Source organism: Ceratosolen solmsi, unplaced genomic scaffold, assembly GCF_000503995.2.
Source record: "Ceratosolen solmsi marchali unplaced genomic scaffold, CerSol_1.0 scaffold28, whole genome shotgun sequence".
NCBI classification, from domain to species: Eukaryota; Metazoa; Arthropoda; class Insecta; order Hymenoptera; family Agaonidae; genus Ceratosolen; species Ceratosolen solmsi.
In genome coordinates, this window is record NW_011948429.1 from 5,111,729 (window position 1) to 5,130,321 (window position 18,593).

Consider the following 18,593-nt stretch of genomic DNA (forward strand, 5'->3'; position numbering starts at 1 on the left):
ATTGATTAAATTTTGTCATAAAATCATAAAACAACTTTAAATTCTCTCTCTCTCTCACACACACACACACACACACACACACACAGAGAGACACACACACACTCACTGTGTGTACTTGTGTGTATGTTGCGAACGCACATACGTTTGTGTTTAAATTAGTATTATTTATTAACTTATTACGTGCGCTAAATGGTATATAACGGTGTATTATATATTGTAAATATGAGTGGATTTACCTACTTTTACGCATACATATAATTTTAAATTTTCACAAACAATTTATATCTATATATTTATATATTCAAGATATTTATTCAAAATTATAATGTGTAATCTAATTTCATCATACAAATTTTAACACTAATTTCACAATAATTTCTTTAATTGACGTCTATATATAAAAATAAATTGTACGTTAATTTTTAGAATCGCAAATTATATATATATGTTTATAAAAACTTATTGGAATGTTAGAAATCCTTAAATATTTAATTTTTTAAACTTACTTACATTCATTAAAAACTAAGGAAGGCTACTTTAAAGCTTTGTCATAAATTTTGAGAGATAAAATTTAAAAGAATAATTTTATTATCGATAGAGTACGTATATCTATAAATTATATAAATTGTAAAATATAATATATATATATATATATATATATATATTAAAATTTTATTTTACTGATTAAAAATATAGTTTCGATAACATCCAACGTCCACAATTATGGTTCTATCCTGATTTTATTTTATAAACAAACTAATTTTTAAAAATAATAATTTTTTCATTTCTCATATGCATTTACAGTTATAATTATACCAATTATAATATAAATACTCGGACAGTTAATAATTATGGGACTTTAAATAAGAAAAAATATTCACATTATGCAACTGCAAGTACTCATCAAAATATTATGTATAACAATGTTAAAAAAAATTAATTATGTTTTTTTTTAATATTTTATATTTGAATTAGTGATGTTTAAATAAACACTCGATAATAAAATTCAAATTATCTTGTAATTATATTATTATTATGTATATTATATCAAGCACACTTTACATTATATTCATTAAATCGTAATAAAGTTATTCCTTTGATTTGAATTTTCTCAAATATTATACCTAGAAAATGCGAATTACATGGAATAAACAAGAATTTTTTAAATGTCGGTCTTACTTTGAAGTACATATTTACAAAAGAAATAAAAACTGTGCAGCTTAACTACAATTTCATAGTAAATATAATTAAAATTTTGTACAACTAAATTAAAATAATTTAATGTGTATTACATTTTGTATTCAAATTTTATTTCAAAGACTTTTGAAAAAATAACGATACCGAATTAATTCTTAATTAAATTAATTAATTAAATATAATTATATACCAATAATTGGAGATTCTTAGAGTAGTTGATTATTATTTAGCAAATAATGGCTCTTGTACAATCTTTGACATACATAACAAAATATTATTTTATAAAAGGAAAAATTATAAATTAAAAATGTATTATATTGTTAAAATTATTAAATTCAGTTCTCTACGAGATATATAAGTATCAATTTGTATAGATTTGAACATAAAAATTATGATATATTTATATTTAAGGCAATTACTGTGTATGATTAATAAATTATATCGAAATAGATGATTAACTACTCTTTTGATACTATAAAGGACTATTTATTTCAAAATCACTATTAAAATATTTTCTTTAATCATAAACATTAAAATTCTTCTCTTTTTAATATTTACATTATTTTATTATATGTAAAATTATTTGATTATTTTCAATGAGAGCTTTAGAAATGCATTATTATGAAATTTTACATTTTATATCAGAACTCAAATGTTTCACAAATAAGTTTGAAATTTGCAAAATTGGAATTTTTATAATTGCATCGCTTATTAAAAATAATATAATAATTCAAGATAAATAATAATAATAATAATAATAATAATAATAATAATAATAATTCATTTATATTATTAATAACTTTAGAGAAATTGTGTTGGTTTTCCCATTTTAAAATTAAAACAAACAGTAAATTATTGTTTCATTTTCTCATCATTGAAAACGTTTCGTAAAGCATTTTGACATTTTTCAGTATTTTTAATTTAATTATAAATAATATGATATTAAAACAGCCATTTAAAATTAATTTTATTGATTACATTCTTACAATGTTGCAAACAATAATGACTTGAATTTTCTATGTAAAATAAATTAAATCTATTTAATGTGGCTCTCAGAAATTTCGTAAATTTTAATTTAATTTCTATACCCATAAGTTTATTATCAAATATGTACACTTTATAATGATCTACAGAATATAACTTACGAGGCTATGATCAAGGCTAACAATATTAAACTAATTCATCGTGTATTTCATTTATAATATTGAAAAGTACCTGCTTGCCCTTTCGATGCTTCTTTGAGCTTCCGCATCTCATCGTTTTCCCACATCTTTCCATATGAATAAAGAAATGATAAATTCTACAAAAAGTAACAGGCAACAATTCAAATGTCCGCGTAATACGAAGAGAAAACTTTACTTCATATCCCTCGATCGTCTACTCCTGTATATTTTGTATCCGACGATATCACGTCTTTAGACTATACATATGAGTAAGTCTATTTCACCTTATCATTGACGCATGGATTTTATTATCTGTGGTATTACTATTGCTGTCTCACCCATTACTCTTTTTTATTACTTGTAAATGTAGGGGGCGCCCCAATTACAGGTAGCTGACAATAGTCTTATCTTAAAAATTTATAGTTATTTCACAAAAAATTCTAAACTTGTATATTCATTGATTGGAAATATAAATATTATGAATAATTTATTATTATCATAATTGATTGGACAGCATGGAATAATCAGAAAATAGTGTAATCTCCGTACAATTGCTAATAATAATTAAAACAAAAATGTTTCTCTTTACCGTAAAATAATTATTATAATTTATTATGTGTGCTACGTGTGCTATTGCATGTTAATATATTCTTACATAATTACAAATATATGAAACATATAAAACTATTTCCATTCAATTTAAAATTGAATTCTTTAATCATTTTTGTAATAATTTTTTCTTTTCTAACAGTAATTATTGGTTATACATATATATATATATATATATATATATATATATATATATATATATATATATATATATATATATATATATATATATATATATATATATATACATGTGTGTGTGTGTGTGTGGGTGCGTGCGTGCGTGCGTGCGTGCGTGCGTGTGTGTGTTTTATCTCTATATAAATCTTTATATGCCCTTTCATTTTTTATGACATTTAGTATATATAACTATATTGTAACATTTACCATTGTATTAAAATAGAATATTTTTGTTAAAAATAGATATCAATGCATGAGATTAGAAAAACTATAGTAATTTTCAATAAAGATTCCCCTTCAATGAAGTAGTCAAAGTAGAACGAGAGTAGCAAGCAAAAAATTAAAGAGTACAAATTTATTTTAAAACTAAGATCATACCATTTTTACATTGGATATTTTCCTCGCGAAATGTATTACTTTAAAGAAAAAAATTTACGCATTATTTTGAAATTTATTTCTATAAATGCAAATTAAATAAGTAGTAATGAAATTTTACATATTTTTATACAATTAATTTAAAATGCTTATTTTAAAATTATTATTATATATTTTTCTTATTATAATAAAATTATTCGAATATAATAAGGAGTTGCAATTTAATACTATTCATGATTAATAATTACATTCAAACGACAAGATTATTGCATATATTTTATTAAAATGAGATATTTTGTGAAGAATAAGGGACAAGTCGCTACACTTTGTAAAAGAAATATTAAGCATTTTAAAAAATTAATATTAAAAATAAAAGTTGTTTAGCCTAATCAATTTTCGAGAACTCTTAAAAGTGCTTAAAAAAAAGTTATAATATATAATTGTATAAGTATATAATACTGTTCAAAAATTGTATTAAAAGTTCAATTTTTTTTTACTCTAAATTTTTGTCAACTGTAAATTACGAAAAATTATCATTTACTACGAATTGTTTTATATAAAAATTCTTACATTATTTGCTTATATAAAATTATATCATATTAAAATATAATATCAATCTAACAATAGCAGATTATAATAATAAGAGATATAGCATATTACGATTAGAAATTAGAAAATTTATATTTATGTATAGATTTCCTTAATACTTTCGATTATCTTTAAAATTGATGAGAATTATTATTTATTTTTTACTTTATTTATAAAAATTATTTTTCAGTCAATATTTATATATGTATGAATATTAAATATCATACCAGATAATTTTATGGTCTCATTAGCAATTTATAATCATAGTACGTACATTAATCATTAGTAATGATAAAATTATACAATATCATTTGATGTAAGCTAGTTTTTAAAATTGTATAAACAAAATATTAATATTTATTATAATAAATATTTTGTGAAATAGCTAGAGAAATAGCTATTATATTTTATAATTAATATACAATTATTCTGTTTATTAATCTATTAATAATTATTACAATAATTAATAATTATTAACCTATTAATAACAGTATAGATTTAATAGAAATAGTTATATTCATAATGGTTGGTTGGTTTACATTAAGTAATATATTTTACTATTTTGTCGTAAAATTAACGTCATCCGTGCTAATAATACTACTTTCGCGTATAATTACGTTTTCTCGACAATGTACCTCGAACTTCTCGAGCAGCATGTCTCAGCTGCACGCTTCCACGTTTGAGGCGTACGAGTGCTGCCATAGTTGTAAGATTGACAGTTGCTCCAATTGGATTTTCGCTAACTGACGGAGGCATTGCCATGAAAATGGATGTGGACAGCGCGGCATCGCCGCCACTGAACTCTCTGCGATGATTAACAATCGTACCAATCACCACTGCACCACACCTATACGATACACACTTGTCGATCGTTCACAATCTATACGAACGAAACATCAGTGACAAACTAGAGCAATCTGTCGACGGCTGGTCATTCGAGCTTTGCCTCCCTCTCTCTCTCTCTCTCTCTCTCTCTCTCTCCATCTCCCTATCGCTATCTAGCTATTTATATATCTGTCTATAGCTCACTGCAGTCACATCGTCATCATCATCGAATGTGCGCAAGTGAGCGAATGAACGTCTCCGTTAACGAGACTTGATACAATAAGTACCTATGAGTCTCTTGCGGATAGCCTTGAGCACTGAATATTGCAGACTACTGTGTTAAATCTCAACCTTATTAGAATATGCACTTTTTTAGCAATGTTACTTTTGTACTTTTGTGAAATATTGATAATACGATTATTAAGATGAAGAGTATATAAGTAGTATATGATGAGGAAGTTAATTAATGACTTGTTGCACTATTAGGTAAATGGACTTTACAAGTGGTTATACTCGCGGCAGTATTGTCGTATTATGATTAATGAAAATTTCAAATAATATATCTTACTCTTGAACCAGATATTATTATGTCGATAATGAATCGTTAATTTTTTACTTTGTTGCACATAAATATAGAAAACATTTATTCTCATTAATAAATTTACGTTTTTTATAATTCATAAATTATTTTTTTGGGTTTCTTAATTAAATTCTGCAACTATGACAAAAATTATGCAATCCATTTGGATGATAAATGAATATAATACAACAACTAAAAATAACAACAATAAATCAATTTTTCCAGAGATTTTATATAGATAGGTCGTTGTTAAATATAAGATAGCAAATAAATAAAATGTAAATTACCTATGATTGGAGATGAATATTTGTATTTAAGAGTTTTGTAAATTTCTGATAATTACATCATAGACAATAGAAGCAAATTTTATAAAAACAATATTAAAACAGAAGGACAAATTGAAAGAAACGTGAAAATTGATGTTTACTGTAATGTAGAAAAAAAATATTTACAATCCATTGAGTTAACAATTCACGTATACGCAAAAACAACTTTTTTTTCAATTTCCAATTAATATAAATTTAATATATTCGTTTAAAAATTCTTTATAGTAAATGTGAAAGTAATTAAGAAAAACGATTATATGAGATAATTAGTGAGGCCTTATCTGAAATATTTATGCAGTAACGATAACTGGAAAATATCGCTTAATGAATTTGCTTTTCAAACATTTGAAATGAAACGATTTATGCATTAATAATTAAGTAATATCTGGATTGTATAGATAATTGAAAATCTATAATAATATTATTTCAAATACAGCGCATACAACATTATAATTAATATTGATAATTTTTATTTATATTCAAATATAATAAACTTATAACGTTTTCGTATATATTGTCTATTGAATAAATCTAAATGAGGTCTAAATAAAACTTATTTGAGTAAACTATAATGTTTAAACTTATTTAACTAATGAACTTCATTATTATACAATAGAGAAATATTGATAGCTGTTTTTTTCCAAACATTGTGGAATTTATTATGTTTTTAAATCATCTTTATTCAATTTTTGATTTTACTAATGTAAATTTTCATTAAATAGATTGCTTGTAATCGCATAATGAATAATTTTCAATTTCACAAATGCAATAAATACTGATATTAGAAGTGAAATTTTTATATTAACAGCAGATCCATGATTTCTGAAACATATAAATATCATTATTATTATTATTGAATTATTCGATATGTATACTTTGTTATATTGCATAATATATGTATTAGTATAATAAATTTAATTATACAATTTTTAATTTAGTGCTTTTCTTATAATTCGATGAAATTTAAATGGCGGATATATTCATCGACCTAAATATAATAAATTATGAAGCCTCTTTTTGAAAGAGAATTAAATTCAGAATATATAATATTACTCATTTACCAACTTGAATTAAATATTATACTATTTTAAGGTTTTAATACAATGTTATGTGTTATACATATCTTATTACTTAATTCATTTTAGTTTTGATTTTGTTTTAAAATAAGAGGTTTACTCGAATATTAAAATATCTTATCTATTATTACTATTTTTTTTTAATAATTATGTAGAAAGTATTATCTTGTTATACTGTTAATATACGGATAGACATTAATTTAGAATTATGTGTATATATATATATATATATATATTAAAGAACCTTACTTTAAAAAAAATATATATAGTGTCTAATGCGAATTCTAAACATCGGTTGCTACAGTAGATAATTGTTTTACCGACAAAGTCCTTGAGACAACATTAAGGAAATTTGAAAATTTTTGAAGGAAATAGAATAATAACTCGATATTTTCTAAGCAAAAATTAATATATAAAATATAAAACGTAAACTTGAATAGTTTATTTTATTTGAAATCTTAGATTATTTAAAATAATATTTTGAATTCAAATTATAAGTGCTACTAAAAGTAGTCTTTTTATAGTTGCAAATTGTAGTTAACATTGTTGTCTTTGAAATTTAATTTATACGATATATATATATACATAAAAATAGTGTAACAGTTTAAATAAAGAAAGAAATAATGTACTTTATTACACAAATAAACCTGTATCTCTTCATTTGAATTATTTTTTGTTTGCTGGGAATATCATTAAATACCTCATAATTTAATTTTTTTGCCTATACAATGCCATCGCGTAATAATATTAATAACTATTAAAAGTTCTAACAAATCTTTATCGCGATTTTACAAAATGCGAAACATATAAAACATATTATGAACATATGCATGAAAAATGTAAAAGCAAATGTCAACAGAGCATCGTACGCAACGAATGTATTATAGATTTTTAATAATTAATTTTTAATAATAAATTGTGCTGTTATTGGAAAAAAAAAGAAAAAGAAATAGGAGTGTGCGTTTATAATTATACAGGTGAATAAGTAAATATTGTAATTTATTCACAATGTCATATATATATATATATATATATATTAATCCTTTTTTTTTCAATCAGCTACATATATATTTCAGTTAATTTCATACTTAAAATAAATAAATTTTATTACTTTATGAAGATGGAATTGAACGGTCGGTGTTCCCCGGAGCAGGTGACTTGTGGGGTTGGTGTACGGGCGGAGGGTGTATGAGACGAAAGCACCTGGACTAAAGAGGGAGCAGCACACGACCGTCGCTGTGACTCGCGCGCGCGCATAAACTGCCTTACTGGCCGGTCGAGTCGTTAAAACACTGTCTCTCTTTCTCTCTCTCTCTCTCTCTCTCACTCTCTCTCTCTCTCTCGCTTGGATCGGTACAGGACACGCAGCACCGCCACATCTACCGAGGAAGAAGGGAAGAAGGCTGACCGGCGTTGCAGGAGGCGACTTCGCGCGGCCGGAGTTTCGCACCGCTCGTCAGCAGGTCGCGCGGCAGGTGGTCGATCCGGTGGTGCCTCACCTACGTTCTACGCCCCACCAAGCGACCGGCGACGCGATTGGCCGACGCCGGCAGGCCAGCAGGTCAAAACGCCAGGCTGCGAGATCGGTTGGCGTTCCGTGGCAACGAGAGGCGCACGCGCTAGACCCGCGCATCACAAAACTCGCAGGACGCACTTCTCGTGAAGGGCGCGCGTTCCCACTTGGTTCCGCAGCTCCCGTGCTGATCCGTCAAAGCTACGCTTACCGGTCCTCGGAGAACGCGCGAGAATCCGTGTAAGACGACGCGCGTGTGTTGTGCTGGCTGCTGGCGATTAGGATGGCAAGAGGTACGAGGGCCTTACCGAGGAACCTTCACCTCGAACGCTTAGAGTTTTGGTCGGAGCCGAGATCAGTGGTGAGGAGCGCAGCCTCCGGCCTCGGTCGGCTTTAGCGATTCTTTGCTGGCGGCGATCTCTCGCTCCTCTGACAGTTGTTCGCTGAAGGTGAGTCAGAGCTCTTGATCGTTGGGCCACTATTTTGACCTTCGCTTTCAAAATAAAAATCAAATCCCTCGCGCTCTTCATATACCTCTCTCTCTCTCTCTCTCTCTCTCTCTCTCTCTCTCTCTCTCTCTCTCTCATTTGTGATCGCACGCTGGCATGTACGAGGTTAAGTTGAACGTAAACCTCTGAATGTGCTTTACACACATTTATACCGTCTACGATCGGTATGGCAAACGTGTACCTGAATATATATATATATATATTTCATTCCTCCCCCTCGTACATACACTACTCGCTCGCTCGCTCACTCACTTACTCACTCTCTCACTCTCTATATCTCACTCCCTCTCTCTCTCTCTCTCTCTCTCTCTCTCTCTCGTCCTTTCTACCGTACTCCCCCTTAACACGCTATTCTTTCTTTCTGGTCGAACCGTTTGCTTCTCTCCTTTCATCCTTACTTATCCCACTTCTCTCGCTTTCTTTTCCTTCTCTCGTTTACCCGGGCCAAGCCGGCTTCCTTCATTTCCAAACGGTTATTTCTTACAATCAGCCTTATTACGTGTACGCTCCTTTCCTCACCGTTTCCTCCTCTCATTCTTACTTCTCCTCGTCGTCGTATTAGTTCTCTCTCTTTTATTATCTCTCTATCTTACGCGCTTTTGTCCCCACTTCGTCCTCTTGGCCTTTATCGTTTTCTCTCGCGGCAGCAGAGACGCGCAGAATTATATGTGTATACACCCGTCTCCGTCTGGCTCCTACCACCTACCGGTGGATGTACCGTCTGGAGCGAGACGGAGAGGATGGAATGACGAAGAGCCACGAACAATACTGTCCTCTTGCACGGGACTAGGGACCCAAGCCTCACGGCCGTCCTTTCGTCTTACAAGACGACTGCGGATCCCGGCTTTCCAGAACTTACTATCATTCGACAATTTATGTACTTTTCGAGTCTCTTTGGCTAGTCGTCGTCCCCTTATGTTTGTTTTGAAATGCGTTGGGCGGGGTGGGGGGGGGCAGAGAGAATCGTGAGCGTTTACTTCATGATAGTTGTGGTTAAGCTCCGTAAGACCTTTTGAAGAACAAGAAAATATTTTCATTGCCTGATGGGTGGTGGATATTTATCGGAAAGAATTAGGAAAAACATGAAATAATTATGATTTTATTTATCTATGTTTTTTTAATATTCCGGTTAATATGCGGTCTCCGTGGTATTTGTCATTAAAAGCATTGATGAACATTTTGATGAAATGTGCAATTAATTTATTAATTTATAATGCATCATATAGTATTTTAGATAGTATTTTATATTTTATAAAGTCAAAATGTTTATAAAATCAAAATGTTCGTAGATGGGAATATTTTGTTGAATTTTTACCTCGTTGAATTTTCTTCTATTTGTAGAAAATATCTTTGAAAAATATAACGCGACCACTACACTTATTTACTTTGCGTATTAAAATTTATTTAAAAAAACAAAGACTAAAATACTAAAAATTATACTTAAATGCTTGATAAGAAGAAGGAAGCGATAATTTGAAAGTTTATTCTCTTTATTCTCTCGACCATTCTATTTAGATGTACGTGATTGCGTGAGATATTTATTTTTAACATTACGAGACAAAGCAAACAAAAACAAAAAAATATAAAAAAAAAAAAATTAAAAAGAAGTGAAAAGTGTTTGAAGTAAGAAATAAATGTGACTCTTGAAACCCTCGTGTACATGTACTAATCGACACTACAAATCGCCAAATATCGTTGTATACATGAGAATGAATAATTGAAAATTTGTTATTTATTTGTACATTATTGACGAAAGTTGCATTATTCATTAAATATACTGCCATTGATAGTTAAATTTTTATTAAAAATCATTTAGCAAGCATCAGTTTGTGATATTTCAGTTATATAAAATAACATTTAAAATAACCGTTAGTTGTGGTGTCGGAACATTCATTAAAGTAACTATTATTCCGTTATTAACATTACTAGTCGTATTTAACAGACTTTTTTATATTTATTGGTACATTATTGTATATTCATATCGCAACTGTTATTCCGCTCTAATTTATCATATTATTAAGAATAATATGTTGATTGTAATAATAACGGTTAGTGATAAAACTAAAAGAAATCAATAAATCACGGCAGTTGAATATAAAATAGATTCTATAATTTTAGTCCAATACTTTGTTTTTCTTTCTCTTGGTTTAATCATTCTTAAAGCTTTTGATACATTGGTAATTATGGTTTTAATTTTATTATATTGAATTTAAAATTCAAGAAATATGATAACAAAATTGTTAGCGAGTGTATAAAATATGTATTAATGGTAAGGATTGTAAGGGGTAATGGAATTTTTTCTTAATAGGCGATGAAACAATTTTATATACGACAGGCAATAGTAGTTGAAGATCTTATATCGTGAACGCGCTGATTTACATTTTCTTTATTATAACCTTTAATAAGACAGATTACCTCGATAATAAAACATCTCTTAATAATAAGGTAAATAATAGCAAATTATAACTGACAGAACTGAAAATGTTAAACTCTACTCATCACTTCGTAAATTGAAGATAAAAATTTACTAAAAACATAATATTAGTCATTATTCCGGATAAATGTGTTAGGCAGTGCAAAGGACAGTGTAAAGAAATGCACGAATTAAATAATAAATAAATGATATTCTATGCTTCGGTTGGTATTATTATTACGGTAAATAAAACGAGCAAAGTATCGAGTTAATAAGAGGGTAAAAGAAGTTTACGTAAGCGAAAACAAAGACGAACGAGTAACACAAACGTGCGCTGAGGAAATGTAGAGAACAAATAGTGTACGCGAATGATTTAATTTGAATTTCCACCAATAATTGAATACTACCAGATAATGTTTAGCGAGCAACAATACAAATTATTGCCCATTCGCCAATTTTCGTCGGATAATACTTACCCTTTCCCTTCAATCGCAACATAAAAAAAAATATATATATATATATATATAAATATTAATTATACAATCCTAATAACATTTTAATTTTCAAATATACATGCTCTCAGTGTTCTATAGTAATTGTATTTCTAAGAAGATACCGTGACCAAGTACGTGATTTTTAATGCCCTAATGGTTTTAGCGCGTATCGCGTCATTGGGAAAAGATTTTCAGAACAACGAGCGGCGGGAATCAGTCTATCCTCGTGTATTCTGAAATAACCGTTTTCACTATAAACGGGAAATCAGCAGCGGCTCAGACTCCTGCGATCACGAAAATAATACCGTCACCTTCGTAGGTCACGTACAGAAGCAATACGCACGGGTCTCGGGGACCTACTATCCCGCATTCCTCATGGGGACCCACGGCTGAGGCCCACGTCGGAGCACCACAAGCCAACGGGGTTGGGTGGGGGGGGGGGCGTAAGGGGGACCCCACGGCATATGGAAGCAGCTCCTGCGTCGAGAAAGTGCCTCCGCGTATTTTTACAACCTCCTCTACACGTGTGAAAATGAGCATCGGGCGCACATTGTGCCACCACTTTTGCCGCGGGCGTTTCTCGACTTTTGTTGTAAAGAGCAATGGTGGCATGGGGAATCGTGGTGGAACAGAGGGAGTGAGTAAGCGAGCGTGTGTGTGTGTGTGTGTGTGTGTGTGTGAGAGAGAGAGAGAGAGAGAGAGAGAGAGAGAGAGGAATGCCTCGCGGCGAGCTATCGACGATAACTAGGTTACGCGGCTCGAAAGGGGGAGGTTTTTCAGTGCTTTACATTTTAAATTTAATCAGGTGCGCTTAACTTCCTGCGCCTTTTTTTTTTGTTTTTTGTTTTTTTTTTGTTCAAGCTACGCGATTTTCAGATGGCCTAGCAAATTGCAAACGATGGGCCATCTAATTAAGCAATTACCACGGACGTAGCTCCCCAATTATTTACATCTAATGTCGGACTCTAACATTGCTTACGGTCAGTGGCATGCCGTGTCATTTTTATAAATCGGCAGTACAATGCCATAAAAATCATTGAATACCATAATTTACGTATCTAAATATTTGTGAGCCTACATATTGTTATTTGTAAAGTAGCAGTTGTGGACACACCGACTTTCTTGTAATTAAACACAGCAACTCAGTTATGACAACAATTAAATGCAAGAGTATCATTATAAGCTTAAGCGTTTTCGAATTACAAAGCTGAAAATCATAAGACTGGAGTATGAAATTACAAGCTTCGTGCTTTAAAGTAAAGCAACTTTATCTATTTATTTTTTAATAAAATAAAATAATAAAAATAATAATAAATTATTGAAGGATTAAATGCAATATTATCATAATTTAATATGAAATAAGCACACGATATTCTTATAATCAATAAATTGATCTCATTAACTACAACTTAGATTAGATTTTAAATAATTTTAAATGTATTGTCAATTTAATTTCATAAGATAAATTAAAATGCAAAGTAGAAATTTTAAAGATAATGGCAATTGATTGAATAGAGAAAAATTAATATTAAATCTTCGTATGTAGACGTTAGTCGCAATTTTTTTTTAAGTTCACATTTTTCTCAATTTCAGCATTAATTTACATGTTGCCTTAATATAGAGGTTCGCATGAAATTGTTCTAAAAAATATTTCTATTTCATGGTTTTTCAAAATAATATAAATTAGATGTTATTAGGGAAAAAAAAAAAAACGATATGGGCATCGTGAAATTGATTATCGTTAATATTATTTTCACAAAATTTAAATTTCTTAAAATGAAGTATGGCTTTATCAATTATTTTACAGCTTAATCAATAATTTAAATGTTCGTACCTTATAGAATAAAGATTTAAAGTATAATATAATATATAATTATCCATTACATTATTATATAATAGATGTGTATTTTATCTATTGTACATGTTAATTTCTCTCGTATAGCTTTTAATTGGGAAAAGCAAACCTATTTTATCAATTAAAAACTATAAATTTTCATATTTTAAATTACAATTTATGAATAGCAAGAATATACTAAATTAAATATGAATACTCGTTATTCAGTGCTTCAGTACTAATAAATATATATTTATTTTTATTCGAATTATTAAATCTTTTAAGCTAGAAATTCAATATCTATAATAAGCTTAATAGAAAAAGATGCATAATCAATTGAATTTTATACTTATTGAAATTCTGAATATGATTATTAGAATGTGTAATAAATATATCAAGTTATATTAAAGAGCTTTGAGTGATATAAATAAATTCTTAAATTTTTCTAAATATTATATGTATAATCGCGTGATAAAATTATAAAATTTTGAAAAATATGCGTACTCTGATATTTAAATAAAACATTATAATCAAGGAGGCGAAGAAACATTTTTTTAGTTTATAGGAACTGAAAATACCAATATAGAAAGAGTTTTACGGAACTCTTTTGTAATATAATAAATAAAATTTTCAGTTTATAAAAGTGCGAACTTAATAGATTATATATATATATATATATATATATATATATACTTTTGTTGGAATTGAAAGCATTTGCAAACGCTAAAATCGGAAATGTATGTGACAACAAACATAAACCGAGGGATTTTTCATTTCAATAATTTTTTAAATTTAAAAATAATTTCTGCATACTATTCAAAATAAATTTATTATAGTAGTAATTGGAGCCAACAATATATGTATGAAGCTATTACGTTTTCCAGAATAACGATAAAAAGTGCCAGAATAAAAAGTGATTTATTAAATGCCTTTAGAAAAATGTTATCCCTTAGTTGCTGTAATATGTTTGATTAATTTACAAAAATAATTTCTTTGAAAGAGTGAAATTGTCATATAGAAATGTAATTTTGAAATGTCATAAGTAAATATTGAAGTCATAAACGTTTACTTAAACGCCAATTTTCATCATATTTGAGTTATAAAAATAATAAAGATACTCATATTGTTTTGGACATATAATTCATACATTTTTAAACATTAATTTGAGCAATAAATATAATTTAGTATGAGTTGAATTCAATGCACATAATATTTCTGCCGAGTTAATAAATGTCAACAAATAAATACTACTGTTATACGACATTGTTACTTTCACAAACATGCTTAATTGGCTATATAAACTGATGTTTAAAGTATTGTTTAAGAGTCGATACAAAGCTATCAAAGAATGTTTATTTGTAACAAAATTAGTAAAAAAAGAAATATACCTATTTGTAAAAAATTATACGTTATTACTAAACGTATTATATTTCCAATGTACACGTACGAAAGCGAATAATAGATTATTGAAATGTCATTGTGAAAATATTTTTCATTTCTATTATGAATTTTATGCTAATATTAAAAACAAAAAAAAACTTTTTTCAAACTCGTTTATTTTTCATTTTATGAGAAAATTTTGATGAGTAATAAAATAATAAGTGTTAAAAGATGATTTTATAAATTTTTTTTTGAATTAGATATTACGAAAATTAGTGTACAGAATGAAATTATAACAATATACTTAAATTTTCTTTCTATAATAAAAATATAGTATGGTTTATACAAATATTAAAAAATATATTGCATTTTCTTTTTTTATGCAATATCTAAAAATACGTAAAACTTTAGCAATGTAGAGAAAGCAATAGTCTAAAAAACGAGAAAATCTGACTTTAAACATTTTTATTTACTTCATGGAAGAAGCGAAATAATTTTCATAAATGAGTCGTTCTTTCTATAAAAATATGAAATTAATTGTATTATCTCTATGAAATTAAGAAAAATATCGTGTACTATGACTTTCTAATTATCAACAGTTTGATATATCAAGATATTTTGTTAATATGTAAATTAATAAGAAGAAAAATAATGTCCTATATCAATGAATTGTTTTTCAATATCAAAATAAACACAATGAAAGTTATTAAAAAAATTACGTTGCATCCATATAAAAAAATTTTTTTCTTTATTTTCACGTCTATTAGAAAAAATTACAAAATTAATGCTATTGCGATTGAAAATTATTATTACTGTTTTATAATCTGCAATATTTATGTAGATGTAATTCAAAATTTTAAGTAGATTTTTTTTCCTAAATACCGATTAAATTAAATAACAATGGTATGATTTTAATTTTAAATATCATAATTTTACATGTTATTGTAAAGGTAGGAATTATTCTTTGATGATATTCAAATATTGAACAGTTCTAGTAATATATGATCTTATTTTTATATAATATTCCGTTAACTTTTCAGCTCCATTATAATAATATAAGGGAAAAAAATATAGGAAATGAAAAGCAAACGTATTTCTTTCAAGCATTCGAAAGTAACGGATTAATGCTGATTTAGAATGCAAACATGTAAAATAAGATTATTCTTCTAGAAACTTCGGTATTATATGCATTATAATTTAAATTATAAAGTAAAATAAACATTATGATTTTTTATATTATTTTACGAATGTGTATAACTAAAAATTTTTTTGCTAGTATAATTTAGAATTTTGAATAGTCAAATAGCGAATAAATTATTCATAAAGCATATAAATACATTTTATAATTTATCTTCTTTGGCTTAAAATAATTATTAATTTATAAAACGTATGAACGTATTTGTTGGCACGTATAAAAATTTATCAGAAGACGAGATGTTAATTATTTTATAAACCGTGTTTTCGTTACTTTTTTTTTTTTTTTTTTTTTTTTTTTTTTTGTTAACTACAAATAAGTAAATATCTTTCTTAATAAAATATGTGTTTAAACCAGAACATTTATGGTAAATAATTTATATCCACAAATGTAATTTCATTTACATTCAAATGATAAGTAAGAGTCAACTTTGATGATTATATATGACTATTGTCAACCAGTAAAGCATTACTTGAGTTTCATATGCAAAGTTGAAATGTTAATAAATCAATGGTAACTTGAAATATATGACACAAATTCTCCCTTGTCTCTGTTTTATCCCATCGGGAAACGGGAAAAATCTTAGGAATAAAAATTACGGAACATAAAAATAAGCTATTCATTGAGTTCTCCCACTAAATATAAGAATGTGAGTAAAAATATTCCAGAAGCAATTTATAGGCTGTAAAAAATCTACGGCTTTTAAATTCACAATCGGCATCTTCAAGCGAATACACAGTGGCTGAGGCTGATCCCCAGACCAATGCAACGGAAGCTTCTGTTCTTCCTTGGCTCCTCTCTGCAGTTTTCTCTCTCTCACTCTCTCTCTCTCTCTCTCTCTCTCTCTTTCTCTTTCTCTTTCTTTTTCTCTTTCTCTCCGTGTGTCCTTCTCTCTCCCTCCTTCTATCAGACTACCTATTTCTCTGGCGATGCTCGCTCGTTGGTTAATCGGCGGAATCGAAAAGTCGTTATGGTTAGTCTGCTCGGGTAATCGGGCCACGCACTATCCTACCCACGTAAATCTAGATGCTTACGGTTGAGGGAAGGAGACGTCGTCGACTTTCGCGCAGTTGCCGCCGGTTGTTCACGGCACAGAGCGCAGCTTCCCAACGTAGTAAGCATATACTTCGGCTTCCGGTAAGCTTCCGGGCTTCGTTTACGAGTAGTTGTAAATTATGCGATACGTAAATTCAGCTCGCACTACTACTATATGCGTATATGTGTATATGCGTATACGTGTATATGTGTATATGTGTATATGTGTATATATATATATATGTATGTATGTATATATATATCGCTTACTTCTTTTTTTGGGAGATATCAAACGCTCTATGGTGGAATGCACGTTAGATTTTTCGTCTCTTTTTCTGCTTCATTTTCTTTGCTAAAACTTCGTTAACCATAAGTTTCAGCATACTCGTTTGTCGAAGCATGTGTAACACTTTTAATTAACTTGCTACCGAGATGGGAGAGTTTCCTTTGAAATTTAAATTACCTCGATAATTATTGCGTGATTGTAAGAAACTCTTTATTTATCTTAAATTAATTTGTATTTGGTGTTCGATCACTTATTCAATTCGGTATTTGGTAGATAAAAATATATTTTATTTCTCACCGCCATCTAATAATCGCACATAACTGCTAAATAATAATTCATTAGATTATTATTTAATTTGCACGACATAAATTCAAAGCTGATTTTAATTATATTATTTAAAAATTCTTTAAATACGTGTAGATGTTTTAAATTCATATAGAAAATGTTTTTAAAAAAATATTATTAAAATTATATTTAGTCAAATAATTATTAAAACAATGATAAATAGGTAAAAGAAAGAAACGGACTAACTTAATAAATTAATTTTTTATTGAAAAGTTAAATGTAAGATTAGAATAATTTAAACTTATATCATAAATGAAACGTAATATAATTTTCGTATGTTATCATTTAGGAATATTGATGTATTGGATTATAAATTTCAATTCATTCGTTGGTATTTACGAAGATTTTTAAATATAGTTTATTATAACTGAATTAATTTTGTAATGGAAACAGATTTTTAAATATTCGCAAACATTCGTTACTAACATCATAAATAATTAGGAAACCGCGTGATTTTGGCATTAGCTTATTTAAAGTTGTTATATTTAAAATGTACCACAATTTACAAAGGATAGTATGAAGATGAAATTTATTTTACAGTATTATAATTTGATCATAAAATCATAATTCACTTTGTTTTTAATTTAATTGTCCTATTGCACAGTATTATGAATGATTACATTGTTGAATTGAATAACAGCTTACATTACTTGATGTTACATAAAATTTTTTT